At 39.9% G+C, this 18601-nt stretch overlaps 4 non-coding genes across 4 annotated transcripts; 2 read left to right on the forward strand and 2 right to left on the reverse strand.

Annotated features, from left to right (window-relative positions):
- Positions 1-8812: 8812 nt before the first annotated feature.
- TRNAL-UAG lies at positions 8813-8894 on the reverse strand. Its single transcript has one exon. It is a non-coding gene; the product is annotated as a tRNA-Leu (tRNA).
- A 6294-nt stretch (positions 8895-15188) lies between these two features.
- On the forward strand, positions 15189-15279 carry TRNAY-GUA. Its single transcript is given in 2 exon segments — positions 15189-15225; positions 15244-15279. It is a non-coding gene; the product is annotated as a tRNA-Tyr (tRNA).
- Positions 15280-18196: 2917 nt separating this feature from the next.
- Positions 18197-18278, reverse strand: TRNAL-UAG. Its single transcript has one exon. It is a non-coding gene; the product is annotated as a tRNA-Leu (tRNA).
- Positions 18279-18520: 242 nt separating this feature from the next.
- Positions 18521-18592, forward strand: TRNAP-AGG. The gene has a single exon. It is a non-coding gene; the product is annotated as a tRNA-Pro (tRNA).
- The last annotated feature ends 9 nt before the right edge of the window (positions 18593-18601 follow it).

The following is an 18601-nucleotide window of genomic DNA, read 5'->3' on the forward strand; positions in this document are numbered from 1 at the left end:
ACATCACTGTATCCTGGTCTTTCCGTCAGTTCAAACTTGTGGTGTTCATGTTAAGCCTTTGTTTTGTGTGAAGGAAAAAAGTAACTGTCCCTTGCCTCTTTGGTGAAAAGTGAAAAGGTATAGTACTCTTAGCCTCTGGGCCCAATATTGGCTCTAATTTACATGTATACATACATGCATACATACATACACACATACATATATAATTTATATTTTATGTATAGTTAGTTCTTGTCCTTCATTCCTGAAGAGGACCAAAATGACTATGTTGGGGTCAAGGTAAAGTGTGTCCAACAAATACAATCTCAGAATGTTCTACCACAGGTTGGGCACAAATAATCCATGTGAACATTTGGAGTAGAGATGTCTCTAGATTTGTGCATCTCATGCTTCTTTTGAGCTACTGTATAGGGCATGGAACTGTCTTTGATGCAGGCATGCCATATTGGGTGATCCTGTGCCAATGTCTCCCATGTCTCAATTAATTCCAAAGTCCTTCAGAGACACCTTGAGAGTGTCCTTGTATCATTTCTTTTGACCTCCACATGAGCACTTGCCTCGTGTGAGTACTCCATAAAACAATCTTTTAGGAAAACACATATTTGGCATTTGAACAATGTGGCCAGCCCATTGGAGTTGTGCTTGCTGCAGTAGAGTCTGAATACTTGGTGGTTCAGCTCCAGAAAGGACATCAGCTCTTCAGAATCTTCATAAGACAATTCAAGCAGAATCGATCCAGTTTCCTGGCATGGAACTGGTATGCCGTACGGACTTCACAGGCTTATAACAATGAAGTCAGCATAAAAGCTCTTGTAGACTTTCAGTTTTGCAGGAAGCCTAATACCTCTTCTCTCCTACACTTTCCTCCTGAGTCTCCTAAACACTGAGCTAAATCTGGCAATGTGTACATCAACTTCATCATCTGTGTGTACATAAGTGGAAAGTATACTACAATGGTAAATGAACTTATCAACAACATTCGAAATTTCTTGCTGTTATCAATGGTTTCAGATATAGATGGTGTGGTGCTGGCTGGTAGAGAACTTCTGTTTTCTTGGTATTAATTGTTAGGCTAAAATTAGCACAAATAGAGAATCAAGCCATGCTCTGTTGCATCTCAGCCTCAGAGGCTGCATTGAGTGCACAATCATTGGCAAACAAAAAGTCACACACCAGTGCTCCCTTACCCTAGTCTTGGCTTACAGTCTTTTCAAGTTAAATAATTTACCATTAGTTAGGTAGCTGATCTTTATGCCATTTTTTGTCCTTGTTGAAGTCATCTGACAATGCCATTGAAAACTTCATGCTAAAAAGCATGGGAGCAAGCACATGGCCCTGCTTTGCTCCATTGGTGACTGGGAATGAGCAAGAGGATTGTTGTGGAACAATACTGATGAACTTCTCTGGGTAACCAAATTTTGCCATGAACTTTCACACACCCTCATGACTAACAATATCAAAGGCCTTGGTCATATCGATGAATATTGTATACAGACTTCTGCCCTCCTGGCATTCCTCTAGGAGTTGTTGGGCAGCAAACACCATACTGACCATTCCTCAGCCCTTTCTGAAATCACACTATATCTCTTAAGTAGATGATCATCTTTCAGGTGAAAGATAAGCCTATTAAGGAGGACCCTGGGAAGAATCTTGCCAGAAATTAGTGACCAAGAGAGAGATTCCTGCCCTCCCCCTGCCCCCCCATTGTCACAGGACAACCTGTTTCCTTTTCTTTAAAGAGATGGACAATGGAGGCATCTTTGAACTCTTGGGGGTAACCTTTTCTTGCCATATAAACCAGAAAATTTCAATCAGCTTTTGTAAGAGCAGTTTACCCCCTGCCTTGTAAATCTCAGCTGGAATAGAATCCACACCAGGTACTTTGTCACATGAGAGGAGCTTAATGGCATCCAAACCTCTATTTTAATTATATTTTATATATAATTGTATATATAATTATTTGTGTGTACATACATACATTCATACACACACATATTTGTTATATGTAATATCAAAGGTAAGTATAGTCTTAGAGGTAATATGGTGTAGTGGATAGGAAGTATCAGGAAGACCTCAGTTCAGGCTCCACTTCTGACACATATTGGTTATGAGACCTTGACAAGTAGCAAACTCACAGTGCTTCAGGTGACTTTCTAAGACTCTCAATTACACAGAAGGTGCTGATCTGTATTGAGATGGTGAACTTTCAGCAGGAGTTCACAACAAGGAACTCTCAAGGTCCACTCAAAGAGAAAAGATTGCAGTCTAAAATTGCCAAATAAAAGTGTTATTCAAGGTCCAAAAAGAAAGGACATGCCTGGGACTAGGGGAGGAGGATCTGGGAGAGATATGTGGAAGACTTGGCATTTGAGTTGAGCTTTAAATAATGATTAGAAAACCAACAACAGCAGCAAATATAGAGCTGGAGGGCATTCCAGGAACAAAGAACTGTTCAAGCAAAGTCTCAGGACTGTGAGAGCACATTCTGAGATTACTCATTCATTCAACAAGCACTTAATAGAACGTACTATGTACCTGGTACTGTATAATAAGTGCTTGGAAGCCAAAAGCATAAAACAAAACATTCCCTACACTCAAGGAACTCACATTCTATTAGAGGAAACAATATGTACATAGATGACTAAATAAAAAAAATTATATGAAATCAAAGTAGGGAGAGAGAGATGGGGAAATCTAGAGTTGTTGCACATGAGGGTGCTCTTGAGCTGAGTCTTGAAGGAAACTAGGGAATACAGGAGGTGAGGAAGGGGTACATTCCAAGCATAGGAATAGCTTGTGAAAAACCATGGAGGTGGGATAGAGAGTGTTGTGTACAGAAATAATAGCTAATAGAAAAGTTCAGCAGGAAGATAGAGTGTGTGAGGGGGAGCATTGTGCAATCATTTTGGAAGAGGAGACATTCAGGATGCTCAGAACACCCCTATACACTGACATTTGCACATGAATTACCCTTATTCTTGCCTCCAAAACACAGCCAAGCATGTCCTGTATAAGCAAAGGCCTCAGAGCAGTTACAACTAATCACCACTGTTACAAGCATACCTCTGAAGCTTCCTTGGTCCTGTTACCAAGGACTCCCCTACTTTATTTGACTGCTTGTGGCTAAAGTCAAACTGTGATACCAAAGGGATGGTCCCTTCATGCTAGAGGCCTTTCTGTAGGTATTTTCTTATTTTGTGGACACCAATACAGCACTTAAGTAGGCTCTCTTTTATACCCACTGCCTTTTCACAACTATCCTTTAAAAAATTTTTTTATCAATTTATTTTTGTTACATTTTAAGTTCCAAACTATCTCCCCTCTGCCTCCCCATCTCAAACTAGAGAAGGCCACCATTTGACACAGATTTATAAATATGCATAAAACCATACTTTACATACTTCTATTTGTTAGTTCTTTCTCTAGAGGTGGATAACCTCTTCCTTCATAGGTCCTTTGTAGTTGATTTGAGTATTTACCATACATGGAATAACTTTGTCAAAAATCATTCTTTGAACAATACTGCTGTTACTGTATACGATGTTCTCTTGGTTCTGCTCATTTCGTTTTTCATTATTTTATGCAAGTCTTTTTCATCTTCCCTTTCTATCATTTTAGTCAATCTGATAGTGTAAGATGATATCTCAAAGTTGTTCTAATTTGCATTTCCTTAATCAATAATATTTTAGAGCATTTTATATGACTATATATAGTTTTGATTTCTTCATTGAAAAACTGCCTACTCATATCCTTTCAATATTTATAGATTGGAGAATGACTTGTATTCTCATACATTTGACAAAGTTCTCCATCTATTTGAGATCTAAGACTTTTATCTGAGAAACTATAAAATTTTTTCCTCAGTTTTCTGCTTTCCTTCTAATCTTGGCTACATTGATTTTATTTGTACAAATCCTTTTTAATCTAATGTAATCAACATTATCCATTTTTTTAACCAAATAGTGTGTTTTTATTCCAAAAGCTCAAATCTTTGCATTTGTCAAACATAAGGTTTCTATAATCATTTACTATTGTGTATTGTATGTCTACTCTGTCCCACTGATCCACCTTTTTATTGCTCAGCCAGTACCAGATACTGTTGATAATTACTGCCTTATAATATTGTTCAAGATCTGGTACTGCTAAACATCCTTCCTTTACATTTTTTCATTAATTCCTTTGCTAAATGGATTTTATTATTTTTCCAGCTCAGTGAAATAATTTTTTGGTAATTTAGTTGGATAAGTAAATAACTTATATAAAGTATATAACTTATATAAAGTATATAACCTTAGGTAAAATTGTCATTTTTAATTGCTTGTTTATTATTACATTGGTTCTGCCCATCCATGAACAATTAATATTTCTGACTTCATTTGTATGAAAAGTGTTTCGTAATTATGTTCTTGTAGTTCCTTACTTTGTCTTGGCAGGTATATTTGCAACTTTCCTTAATGATGGTTTTTATAACATTTTTTATCCATGTGTATTTTCTGGGAATTGCTACAGTTTTTTTATGCCTATCACTTATCCTACCACTGATCATTGAATCACCTGCAATTGTCATTCTGAGAATTTACTCTTCCATGATTTGCAGACCCTTGGACAAATACAGCAGGTTTTTAAAAATAGTCTTTTCCATTAAGGAGCAATACTTTTATTTGTTTGTTTTAGCACTTTACTGATATTTTTAAAAATTCTCCTGAACTCTCCAAGAAAAACAGATAAGAAACCAACTGACAAAGCAAACAAATCTATCACATGTGATATTTCAGTCACATGGTTTCTTAATTATCTGCTGAGAGAAGATAAATGTGTTTCCATGTCTAATAATTGCCTATTCACAGAAGCACATCATAAGCTACAAATGCTTTGCTACATGGCCTTAGAGTAGGGGAAGTAGCCCCTGGATCTCAAGTCCCTAGATGCCTTGTCTTTTTTTAATCATTTCTGAACACAGAGATGGTATCCTTTATTTCCTTCGTAAATCCTGCCAAAGGTCCTAATTCATTTCTAGCACAGAGTAAACTCTGAATGGGTAATTTTTTCATAAGGAAAGGAATGGTTTTTTTGTACTAAAAAAAAAAATTGGAATAGGTCTTCAATCTTTCAAAGTTCTTTTTCTTTATAATGTTACAATTATTGTATAAATTGTTCTAGTTTTGCTCACTTCATTCTATCAGTTAATATAAGTCTTTGATCTCTTTGAGGTTTGGGTCCAATAGTGGGCCCACTATTGATTCTGTTATACTAGGTCAGCTTGATGTTCTTAATGTTTTCATAGCATTCTCTTTAATGCTACTTCTCCATCATCCCAGGGCCATCTCCAGTCTTCCTGATCTACATCTCATCACTGGATCCAGATAGCTCCAGAGAAGAAAGTAAGGCTGGTGACCTTGCACAGTCCTCCCTCACTCGTCTTCCTGATGTGATGGTCCTCTTCAAAAATGAAGGCAAACAACAGCAACTTCTCCATCCACATTTGAATTGGTAGGCCAAGTTCCCAGAGCGTGGCTGCTACTACTAATCTTAGGGTTATCAAGATATTTGTCGAGGTTCAAGCTGGGTTGGGGTGGGGCAGGGTGTTCAGGCTGCTCTAAGTTTCAGATTCCTACAGGTCAGGTGATTTGAAACTTAGGCCTAGCTGACAATCAGAAGCCCTGAGCCACGATGAAAAGTCCTCACCCCCATTCATTCCACTCAACTCACAGAAAGGCCGAGATCCAGATTCCATGAGAGGGCTTCACCATCCCACTCATGTGTGTCCTTTTATTCTGTTCTCATTTGAGTTGACTGATCAAATTTTATTGCTCATAATCACCTTACTGACTCTGTTCTTTGCTTTTCCTGGTGTCTCTTTGTTTGCAGTATGAGGGCGTAGGACAACTCTGGGAACCATATAGGAGAAAGTGACCTTTCCTGGCACCGGCCTAGGATCCCCGTCTTCCAGCCCATTGTTAGAGAGCTTTCAATCTCTAACTGGGGGCAAAATGAGAAGCTATTTATATATTGTCTTAAGGACACTTCTGAAGGAAGAATGATAGTGAACTTGAGGTTTTTAAATCTGCTCATCAGACCACAAGGTCAAACCTCTTATGACCTCTGGTGGTTACAATTGATCCAGTCATTCAAAAAACATTTATTGAGCTTCTAATATGTATTGTACTTGTTGACGTTAAGGAGATACAGCCGAGCGAGACTTTCTGTACTCCTGGCTAGAAGTTGAGCTGTACTGGGAAGAAGCGTAGCCTATACATCCTAAGTATATGTTTGTATTTTTTCAAGTAGCAATTTTGTTTCAGGCCTCTACCTCTACTATCCAACCAAATGAAGAATCCAATACATGTGACTTTTTAAGTTAAAGCAGGGCTTCTTAACCTTGGGTCCATGAACTTGTGTTTAAAAATATTTTGAGTGCTATTTTATTATGAGGCATTAGACACTTTGGCCTCCACTACCTGAAGGTCAGGTATATTATATTTCATCATTTCTCTAGGGTTTTATGTACACTTAAGGGCATTTAGGGTTGTGAAGAGTCTCCACAAATGACTCCATCCCTCACAAATGTTAATCTCTTAAGTATAGGAGGGCTCTCCTGTACCCTAGAGCACTATTAGTTGGATCAGCTTTTACAAAGGCATATTTACGTCAAAAATATAAAACAAATATACCAACAGCTCAGCTCAGTTCCTGTAGAGTACAGTGCCAGTTCTAAGTTCAAACCCCTCCTTGGGTTGGCTTTCAAGGCACCCTGGCTTCGTAGAGCTTCCCTCCCAGACTGGATTGCTGTAACATTTCTGGATTCCTGGCTCCATGGTCACTATGGCTCAAACTCCCAGGTCTGGTGGGATCACAAACAATACCTTTAACTGAAAAGGACAAAATGAAAGAAAGACCCACCCTTTCCCCCAGGCACAGGAGATGTTATTAAGATTCTTCCACTCCAGGAGATCTTAGCCTTTTGGGACCCCTTTGGCAATCTGGAGAAGCTTATGGGTCTCTTATCAGAATAATGTACTTAAATGCCTAAAATAAAATACACAGGAATACAAAGGAAATCAATTATATTGAAATATAGTTTATCTATCTGTCTGTCTATCTATCTATCTATCTATCTATCTATCTCTATCATCTGTCTCTGTCTCTTTGTCTCTGTCTCTCTTTGTCTCTTGTTTTTCTGTCTCTCTGTGTCTGTCTCTGTCTCTCTCTCCATTGTCTGTCTGTCTGTTTAACAAGTCCTCAGATCCCATGTTAAAAGAACTCCTGCCTACCAGTATGAGTTAGCTGAATAGTCCTTGAAATCCCTTCCAATTAGATGAAGAATGAAGAACAAAACAATATGTGCCCGAACTACAATTATATAAATGAAGGCAACATTAAGTTACAATACAGGTTAAGTATAATGGATATTGTTGCTATGACCTAAATATATTAAAATATCTAGGCTTCTTTTCTTTTAACAATGGGTAGCATATTAGCAATTACTTTATTGTGTTGTTTTGCTTAACTTCCCAGGGGTTATTTTGTTGCTACTCGTGATTGTCTTGTTCTTCCTTTTGGTTTTTTATTCTTTTGGTTAGTTTATTAGTTTCTTCAGAGTTAAACAATTTATCCATTTAAGAAAATACGGTCTAAGGAAAACTAAAAGCAAGCATATAACTATTCAACAAAAGACTGGCACAGAGATCGATGTTGGCGTATAGCAGTTTAGCTGTCTGGGGTGTGCAACATTATCTAAATGATACGAAAGTGAGAGTAATTTACTATTATTCTACCATTGGCCTGAAGTCTTTTCTTTTCAAGGTTTCTTGATGGAGTTGTGTTACCATCGATTTAAGGCTTGTCAATTTTACCTTCATAACATCTCTCCTAGATGTCTAGTCTCTCCTCTGGCAGGCTACCACACTGGTACAGACCCCCATCACTTCGATTCTAAACTATTTCAAGTTTGCTGGTGGTCTACCTGCCTCAAGTTTCTTCTCTACTTCCATCCATACTTCATTTAGCTTCAAAGGTGATCTTTCTAAAGCACGAGTCCATCCTCCCCCCACCCCCCAACTGCCCACCACTTATACTCAATAAACTCCAGTGGGCCCCCTATTTCTCCAGGATGAAATATAAAATCTTCTATTTGGTGTTCAAAGCCCTTCATAACCTGCCCTCCCCCAACTTTCAGTACATCTTGCACCTTACCTCCCAGGCTACGACCCCTTCTGCCCATGACCCCCATTGCACTTCGAGATCCAATGACCGCTGATCTCCAGACACCCCACTTCTAGACTCTGGCTTTTTCACTGACTGTATGCCATACCTGGAACGCTCTGCCTCCTCATCTCTGCCCCCTGGATTCTCTGATTTCCTTCAAGTCTCCTCTAAAATTCCATCTTCTACAGGAAACCTTTCCTTATCCCCCTGAATTCTTGTGCCCTCCCTCTATTGATTATTTCCAATTCATCCTGTATATATCTTATTTTGACGTAGTTGTTTGTATATTGTCTCCTTGAGACCAGAGGCTGCCCTTTACCTTTCTTTGTATCCTTAGCATGGTTGCCTGATATACATACACATATAAACACGCACACAGATGTGTATGTATATATGTATGCACACATATGTATATATGTACACACACATGTTATTTTATAAATGTTTATCTAATGATCCTTACAGACTTGCAAGATAAAGATGACAAATTTAATTCATTAGCACCAGTAGATTTTTTATATTCCGTCGCGCACGTTTTAATATGCGAACAGTACGGTAATATGGAAATTTTCAAAGTAAATTTTTTTTCGCCAAAAACCAACATTAATGGCAGCGGTGGGATTCGAACCCACGCCTCCGAAGAGACTGGAGCCTAAATCCAGCGCCTTAGACCGCTCGGCCACGCTACCCACAACAGCGTTTTCCGGCATCCGTCTTTATCTCCTTGATTGAGGTCAATTCGTCGAGCGGTTTTCTTCAAGATTCTGTTCTGTATTCGGAAAGAAAGCCAAGGCATTTCTCCGATATTTCATTTAAAGCTCACTTTCATTTCAAATGACGCGATCGCCTGCCGTTTCCTGATCTAGGCCTTTCCTGGGACGTGGGCTCGGGACAAAGACTCTCCCTCTCGCTGAATTCGAGATATAGGAGCTGCCGGAAACGAGGGGCGTACGTACACTGTCCAAAGCGAGTGGGAAACCTGGGAGCGATATCTTCCCGGCGCTGAACCACGTCTTCTCTTTACCCGGATTTGCCTTTGTGAATCTAGAGGACCCTGGAGTAATAACGGAGGAACAACGCTTAATAATAAAATAGAAACTCCAGTCTGCGATCCAGACAAACTGGCCTTTTCTCCGTTCCTCTTTCCCAACACTTCCCGCTTTGGTCTGCTACCTCGTCTTGGCATTGGTTGTCCCACGGGCCTGGAATACAGTTTCTCCTCCCCGCCCCCGCCCTCGCCCCCACCTATCTTTAAGATGCACTTCAAGTACCAGGAAGGCTTCCCTGACCTTCTGCCCTCCCCAATGATAGTACATCTTCCCCAAACTTCTTTTAATTTAATTATATTGTATATATTTACATGTATTTATATTTATGCTTTATTTAGTTTTGTATATACGCTTTGTCTCTCCATTAAAATGTAAGCTTCTTCGGAGTAGCGATTGCTTCAAAGTTTATTGATTCGTTGGTTGATTGATTGCTGGGGAAAAACCCGACCCTTTCAAGGGAAATTTCTGGTCCCGGAGGGGAGAAATAATCTCCAGTGAAGACTGAAAGCTGTCGAAAGCTGATGAAGACCTTGGTTCCTCTAGTTACTGACTTCCAAGAGCCTTAGGGGAAAAACGTAGTCATGATGGAATCCTGTTCTAGACTGAAGTCTCAGCTGTTTTCATTATATTGTTTCAGTTTTCTGTTACTACCATCTAGATGTTCTCGTCCACGGCAGTAAGGAGTAGGCTGGGACTCAAAATTGCAGCTGTTGAAATGTCATTTGTTACCTAAGAACTTGTTTCCACATCAGCTAGTTAGACATAAAGCCGGAAGGGGCGTCGAGACCATCTTGCCTAATCCTCACGTTATTTTACAGATGAGAGAACACTGAGGCTTCTCAAACTTCACAGGTAGTAGGAGCACACAGCAGGGACTCAAACCCCATTTTCTGGATTCTCCATGCACTCATCTCCACAATGCCATGCTGAGACCCCAAGCTACAGAGCAAGTGCTCAGGAGGATAGTTCGGGGCAAGGTTGTTTTGAAACCCAAGCAGTTGGGGTGGAGGGTATGGTAGACCTCTTACCTATATAACAAATGAATGGGCAGGGTTAGACCCTGAATTGGGCAGCATAAGTCATTTCCTTGCCTACTCATAGAATGTTAGAATTCCAAGGCTGCCCCACCTCCCCCAAGAAACCTAAGTAAGTAGATTTGCCTTAATGAAAATTCATCTAGGGGGCTAAGGGTAGGGTGAAGGATAGGCAGGTGGGTGGGGGCAGTTTGGGGTGGGTTACAGCATTCTTCATATAATCTAGTGAGTTTAACTTTCACAGGGGCCAATGATAACTTTTGTTAAAAGGACCCTTTATTCTTCTGACATTGAGGAGGATGTGGAAATGGCCTTGAAGGCAGGCAGAATGCAAAGTCCAGGCCTTTTACTTCTCTATATTGTGACCTTAATATTTTAAAGATGCCTCTCTCAGTACTGGGAACCATCTGTGTTATCCTTTCCTCTTATTAAGAGTTAGAATACCCAAGAAAATGGCTTTCCCCCAGGCAAAGGCTAGACTCTCAAACGTTCAAACTTGGGAATATTTGTGAGGCAAACCCTAAAGCTGGTGCTGAAGGGGTTGGGATCTGAACCCCTAAAAGGAAAAGACCATGTCTTTGGGATATGGACCCCAAAAAGGAAAAGCCACTGGACTTTCCCATGTGATGCAGGTCCCTGGCTTAGCCTGGGGCAATCAGCCCTTCCCAGTTAATTAACAGCCCTTTTCTATGTCTGCACCAGGCCCCACACTATACCACCACTCCCTTAATTCCATCTAGACCCCTTCTCTGTTTTACAGTCTTCTGTATAAAAGATCCATCTTGCCTCCATTAAAGTGCTCAGATTCCTTAAGAGTCTAGCCCATGGATCATATTCAGTCTGGACAATATTGTGGATTTTTAGAATCATGCCCACCCTGACCCATGTTCTAATAAATCTTGTCTTTGGCTGAAAGAAGGCTTGGGTAGAAGAATTTGAGGCAGGACCCCTGTGTTACTATTTCAGGGTCCCAGCAGCCCTAAACCTCAACAGTGCTACCCGATAAACCTTCTTTCCTTTAAAAAAAAAAGTAATAGAACTGAAGAAAATAAAAGAATAGAGAGATAGGAAGACTGACTAGATTAGACCAGTCAAACGCAGAGGAGTTTTGTGTTGGAGGTGACAGGATTTTGAGGTCATTGAGAAATGAATTCTCAAGGTGTCTGAAATGGGACACAAAAGTCTTGGGTCTTATTAATAAAAATATCTAGTATTTGTATAGCATTTTAAATTTTGCAAAGCATTTTGTATACATGTTATCTCATTTGATCCTGGGGTGTAGGTGTTATCATTGCCTCCATATCACACATGAAGAAACTGAAGTAAAGTGACTTATTCATGGTCCCGCAGCTAATGCCTAAGGCCAGATTCAAAATGGCAGCTTCTATCCACTATGCCACTTAGCTGCCACTAATTACTATCCGCTCCCCCCCCCCCCAAAAAGGCAACATGTTGGCTATAAATACCAAACTATATGTCTCTTTCCTCATACATTGAAGGCACCCTTGATGAAGATCTGAGTAATGAACAGTAAGGCTCTTTCAAATGACATTTTATAGCAGACCACATCTTTAAGGTCAAGAAGATGGAAAGGTTTAAAGAATACAAAATGTCACTATGTTTGTTGACTATAAAAATGCATTTGATTCAGTAGAGACACACACACACACTACCTTCCAGGCTCTGCTTCAATATGATATCTTCTACAATATGTCAAAATTATCCACAATTCCTTAAAAGATATAACAACAAAGATAGAAGGTCCTCTGACCTTCTGATTATAATGAATAAAGCGAGAGGAATAAATAGGGATATTTATGCTTGCTAAATATACTTTCCAGCAGCATGGAGGATTTTCATCACTGAGTCCAAACAGAAGAAAGATAGATGGTGGAGGTCTTTCAGGCCTTCTTCTTTGCAAATGCCAGTGTGCTGATTTATAATCACTCAAAAATAGTTTGGCCTATCTACAGTGGATAAACCAAATGCTTGAAGAGTGGTTTTACTTTCCAGACTATAGCATAGTTAGATGGAGCACCTAGAGAGCTGGTGCATTCATTCAGATATCTTGGAAATGTACTGTACATCCAATGATGAGCTGACTCCAGAGGTGAAGAGCTGCCAGGACTGATTTTGGGAGTGCTTTTTTAGTGCTTTTAATGATCCCCAAACTTCTTCCTGAAAAGGCCTATCTTTTACGATATATCTTACCGAGGGGGTACTACAGGCCACTAGCCAGCCATTGAACCTGGGCCTGGGTAGTTCCATACTCACTCCTGTAGTTAATGAATTATGTCTATATTGGAGGGTGCTTTGGGACATACCAGTCTCAGACTGGTGGTTCTCAGACAGTTGGTCGTCTCTCTCCTCTACTTCCAACACTTTTATGTGTGGCATTGCTTCCTTCATTAGTTTAAAGATGTGTCTAGGTAGACTTATCCATTTTGTCTCTTAAAGTTTGTGTCTGGACCACCTTAAGCCAACTCTAGACCTCTTTCCTTGTGAGAATTTCATTGGTCCTGGCAGGATCCACATGCCAAGAGCACTCCTCTCTTCTTACTCCTCTCTGTGTACTATTAGGAGACACCCTATTTTCCAGAGCTAAGGCCCAACAAGGCCCAACAATCCTTTGCACTCACTCTCTGCATGTACTCACCCATAGAAAAATCCCAGAATTGTTTCACTCCAGCACCAGGTGGTTTCTGAGCTCTGACAAGCACCAACAGTACTCACGTTCCAGTCATGAAGTCCTGCTATGAATCAAACTTGTCTCTTTGTTGCTATTACCTTTCATTGGCAGGGCTACAACTCACTGCATAGCCATTGGTATATGTATTGAATATGTATTTGCCCACACCAAAGTGAGTCTCCTCAGTATCAGAGGAGGCCCCAGCACATGTGTCTAGTTCACCTCCTCCAACTGAATGAAGAAAGTTTTTTGCTTATGACCACTGTTAGCTCTTTGGTTTTATTTTTGTTTTATTTTATTTTTCAGAGTTAACTGTGGTTGTGATAACTTGTGTGAGCTATTTGGTATTTTCAGAGTTGACAGCTTTTGCATAACCTCTGCGACTCTCTGGTCATTTGTTTTCAGGACTGACTTACCCTGATCTCATGAATATGATATGACAGCATTAATGACACAAGCATGGCTTAACACTACAGTTTTTACTCATGACAAAAAAGTCAAAGGAATAAAGTTGCACATATTCCAACAATTAACCACCTTACATGAGCCTGACAGCTCTTCTCAAACTTAGGCAGCCCCTAACCAATCTCTCAAGCATGCTCTCAAAACAGGAGCTTTAAAAAAAATACAGTTCAGAAACCCAGATTCAAATCTGCCCAAGGACTTCATCCATTTAATGCTAGTAAAATATCCCCAATGCTGGAATTAGCAATCATTCCCAATGCTGGAGTTCCCCTGCATTTTCTTTTTCTCCTCCCAGCTTATGGGACTTTGTCCAATCAATGAATGGAATTTAGCACTCTCATTCCACTTTCCAATCACTTTTCATGCTCACTACTCTCATTGACTGAGTCCTCCAACATGATCCTGTGTCTAAAACAGCAGTAATGATCTTCCCCCCAAAACCCACTCTTCTTTCCAACTCCCCTGGTTCCCCTTCCAGTCACCCAAGTTCACAATTTCAAAGTCATCCTCAACTCTTCCTTCTCCTTCACCCTCCCTCATATCCAGTCAATTGCCAAGCCTTGTAGATTATACCTTTCAATCTTTCCAATTGGTCCTCCTCTCTTCTCACAAGTCTATGAGAGAAAGCATTTAGAATTGGAAAGCTGGGTACTCCAGAAACAAACTTCACTAACAATATTTTGGTTTTTGTTTGTTTTTCCTGAGGGCCCATAGGTTTTATTTCAGTAGCATCTCACCCCATGTAGAATGAAGAGTTAGATTATTTCAGGGGTTCTTAACCTCAGGTTGGTAAACTTTTTTTAAAGTATTTTGATAACTGTATTTATTCTGAGAGAGGTCCCAAGGCTTCTCCAGAAGGATCGATGACAGAAAAAAGGTTAAGAATCCCTAACCTAGATGGCTTATTTCTAAGTGCCCCTTCTCACAAGTCTATGATCCTAGTTCAAGTTCCTCATCGCTTTCCCCTGGACTATTGTAATAGCAAGCTTTTAATTGATCTCCACATCAAACAATGATATTGCTAAAGTACAAGTCCCAGAGTCCTAGATCATGTAACTCACTTGCTCAAGAAACTCTAGGGGCTCACTATTGCCTCTATGATCAAATAAAAGTTTCTTCGTGATCCTTTAGCAACATGGAATCGAACCCTTCAGATATGGCTGACCAATGTGGAAAAAAGGAAGGAAATTCCTTCAATCCTTCTCCCGTCAAGCTCTAGAGGAACTCGAGGCTGCCTGCAGGGTCCTGCTAACTGTCTCCTGGCACTATATTCCTTGGGCTTCAGGAGCCGAAAAGTCCCATTTCAGGATTGGTAGTGGCAGATAAGAGGTGAGGGAGGGTAGCCAGAAGCTAGCTAGCTGTGGGAGGTTCCTAGGACAATAGGATTTGAAGCCCCGAGAGAATTTAGAAACGGCCGCGATCATAGAATTCTAGGGCTATATATATATACTTGGAGGGGACCTCAGAGGCCGTTTAGTCTACCCTCCTCCTCGTTTTACAGATGAGGAACGACTTGCCCAAGATCTCTTAATCACAAGATGGAGGTGTTCTCCGAGTTTTGGAAGTTTGCTGAGGTCCTGAAGGAGTCTGATATCTGGTAGGGTTGCTCTCCTGCTGAGATTTAAACAGTGAAGCCTAAGTGGACTTAGGAATCAACACAGACATTCATAGAACACTACTGAAGAGACATAATTTAACCGCAATGGTGTGCAGAAAAATTCTGTGCTAGAGACTGCTGGTATGCGCCCTTCGATAGCTCAGCTGGTAGAGCGGAGGACTGTAGTGTAATAAGTCTATAGGAATCCTTAGGTCGCTGGTTCGATTCCGGCTCGAAGGAGGCGTACAAATGTTTTTCTACATTTGCCGCAAACTTTTTTTTTTTCTGCATTTGCCATAAACTTATCGTCAACTGAATACATTTTTTAGGTTTTGTTTATTTTTTCCAGTAATAAGTTTGGATTTTCACTGAGACACTCAATCTTCTTTGTAACCATACGTTTTTCAAGATTGTTGGCCAGGGTTAGGGATCTAAGCTCGTTGAGGGCAAGAAGCCGTTTCGGTTTGTGTCTTTGTAAATCTAGCAATTAACACAGATCAAGACATCTAGGAATTAAGTCAATTCTTATTAACTGATTGATTAATTGGAGGATTTCAAACTACTATATTCTAACCAAAATGATTTTCTACAACCACCCCTTTCCTTTAATCCTTCTTTTCCTTTCTTCATATAATTCTTCTTGCCTTACTTCCTTGTAGAAAAAAATCCAGGTTCAAACACATAGAGTTGAAAGGGATTTTTGGACGTCATCAAGAAGTTTCCGCTCACTTTACCGATGTGGAAACTGGAAGCCAAAAAGTTAACTTTTCCAAGGTTATAGAGTCAGTAAGTGGAAGAGACAGAATTTGAACTCAGGTCCTGTGGATCCAGAAAGTTAAGTGACTTGTCCAAAGTCAGACAGCAAGAAAGTGGAAGAAACAGAATTTGAACTCGGGTCCTATGATTCCAGATTTAGAACACTTTCTATTTACCAAATTCAATACACATTTATTAAGTGCCATCTACTTTCCAGACATTCCCTGCCCTCAAGGAACTTATAGTCTTTTTGTCTCGTTTTTTTCTTAATTTTATTTGACATAACCTATATTTTCATATTCACTTACCTTGCTTAGAAAACCACCTTGTAACAAAGAGACCTTACCATCTCATAGTAAGTGTGAAGAAACAACAGGCACTCAAAATTAAACACAAAATTTTTATGAAGTAATTTGCAGAGGGTTAGCATAGGCCTATTATGAAGGGCAGATTCTTCACTATGGAGCAAATATTCCAGGCAGCACAATGAAAGGGTAGGGGTAAATGGTATAGAGAGGGACACCAGATGAATAGGGCTGACATGGATGTGCATGAGAGAGTACCAAGTGTTAGTCAAGGAAAGGAACTTGGGCCTATGCAGCCTACAGGTAAGAATCACAGAAGTTCATAGAGAAGTTATTGGGCAGCTAGGTGGCACAGTCGATAGAGTCCTGGAGCCAGGAAGATCTGAGTTCAAATTCAGCCTTACTAGCTTACCCTGGGCAAGCCATTCCACCTTGTTTGCCTCAGTTTCCTCATCTGTAAAACAAGCTGGAGAAGGAAATGGCAAACCACTACAGTATCTTGTATTAGCAACCACACTAGCACACAGGGTGGGCTGCTAGCATAGGCTCTTGATCTGCTTTTCTAAAGGAAAGACAGCTTCAAAGGGGTTAATGATCTTACTTTAATTAAGCAATGCAGAAAGATATATTACCCAAGAAAGCCTAAACGCAGCAGAGAAACAGAGGAATTAGCACAGAGACTGATGAATGATCCAATAGACAGGGCTCCAACTGTCTTAACAGAGTAATAGACATACATCACCTAGACCAGGAAAGCACCAACATCTGAGTTGGGGTGAGGGTGGAAGGGCTCCTTAACAATGGCTACCCAGGGTCCCATACAGGAAATCAAAGGTCCTTCCTATGAGCCCCCAAGCAAGCCCCCAAGGCAAAATACCAATCTCTCAGAATATATATACTTTCAGCTGATAGGCTCAGAGCCAGAAGGTGTGAAAACCTACATGACTCAGCACCTGATTGGCAAGGCAAAATACCTGGGAACAGATTGTTATGGCCATGGATCCTAGAAAACGAAACTCCAAGAAATACTAACAAAAATTCACTTTGCTTACGCTTACATATCTTTGCCAAGAAAACCCCAAAAGGGGTCAAGAAGAGTCAGCCTAGACTGAAAAAACAAAACAAAACAAAATAACCAAACAACAATATGGTAGGATTAAAAAAAATGGTTGTACTTGTGGGTCCAGGCAATCAATGTAATATTTCTCCTGGGGACGGTTGCAGAGCTGGTCAATGTAAAGGTATGTTTAGGCTCTACGCTATGTCCAAGTTTAAAGGTCTTTATCCTTCAAGTGTTTATTATTCTAGGAGAAAAGAGCAACAAAAATAGAAATAAAGCTTTGAATTGGCATATAATATGAAAAGGTGCAACTAAAAACTAGGGAATTAACTAAAGTATGTGACACAAGCCTATTCTTTTGTGAAAAATTTTTTAAATGAAAATGCTCTCTAACTCCTTACTTAGGATATGTGAAAAATTTTAATCTAACAATACAAAGGTAGTTATAGAGTTTAATACTTAATGAAAGGAGTGATACAGCATGTACTGGGTGATCTGCAAATGAAATTAACCTTTCTAATCTCCAGTGATATCATCCAAAGATAAGTTACCAAATTGATTAATAGTCTATACAAGTAAAATTTAATTGCCAACAGCTTCTCTTGTAGGACTATTGTTTATAATTCCTTATTCATCTTTTCCAGTTTCAAAAATGACCTTTCTCCGGAAAGTTTGATTAGGTCAAAGGTCATCGAAAGTTGAGTCTGGTGATATTTCCACTTTATCAGATGGACACTTGGCTCAGGGAAATGGTGACTCGAATTGTAGATTTAAATTTTTTTTTGTTATGTATCGATTGGAAATATTTTGACATAACACAGCGATGATGTACTTTTCCTGTTTATTTTTTGAAGCCAATTGTATAAAACTTGAAAATATTTCGTTCTTAGAAGTTTTTGTTACTGTGGCTATAACTTGTTTTACTGGGGAACAGTTATCTGAGGAAAGCCCAGAGGATGCCTTCGAATCATAGTTAACTCATTTTAGGAAGAGTCTAAACATAGATTTGCGAAATTTCCTGGATAAAAACCAAGTTTGGCAGTGGTGGGATTCGAACCCACGCCTCCGAAGAGACTGGAGCCTAAATCCAGCGCCTTAGACCGCTCGGCCACACTACCAAAGACAATGGCTAATCTTGTACCTCATTTCTTCAGTCAGATTTTCTTTCCCTAGTTGAGGGCCTAGCAATTGAGGGACATTATTTTTTAAATCGTACCAACAGTAATTGTCAGTTAATCCCCATTCCAAAACACTTTTGAATTTTCTTGAACACTGAAAACTGAATTAAAAAAAAGTGCACAGTTTATCATTGCATATAATTATGCTAGAGTAAGACGAAGGAAAATATGAAGTTTGCGTCGGCTCGTTGGTCTAGGGGTATGATTCTCGCTTAGGGTGCGAGAGGTCCCGGGTTCAAATCCCGGACGAGCCCATTTTATTG

This window comes from Trichosurus vulpecula, chromosome 8 (assembly GCF_011100635.1).
Source record: "Trichosurus vulpecula isolate mTriVul1 chromosome 8, mTriVul1.pri, whole genome shotgun sequence".
Lineage (NCBI taxonomy): Eukaryota > Metazoa > Chordata > Mammalia > Diprotodontia > Phalangeridae > Trichosurus > Trichosurus vulpecula.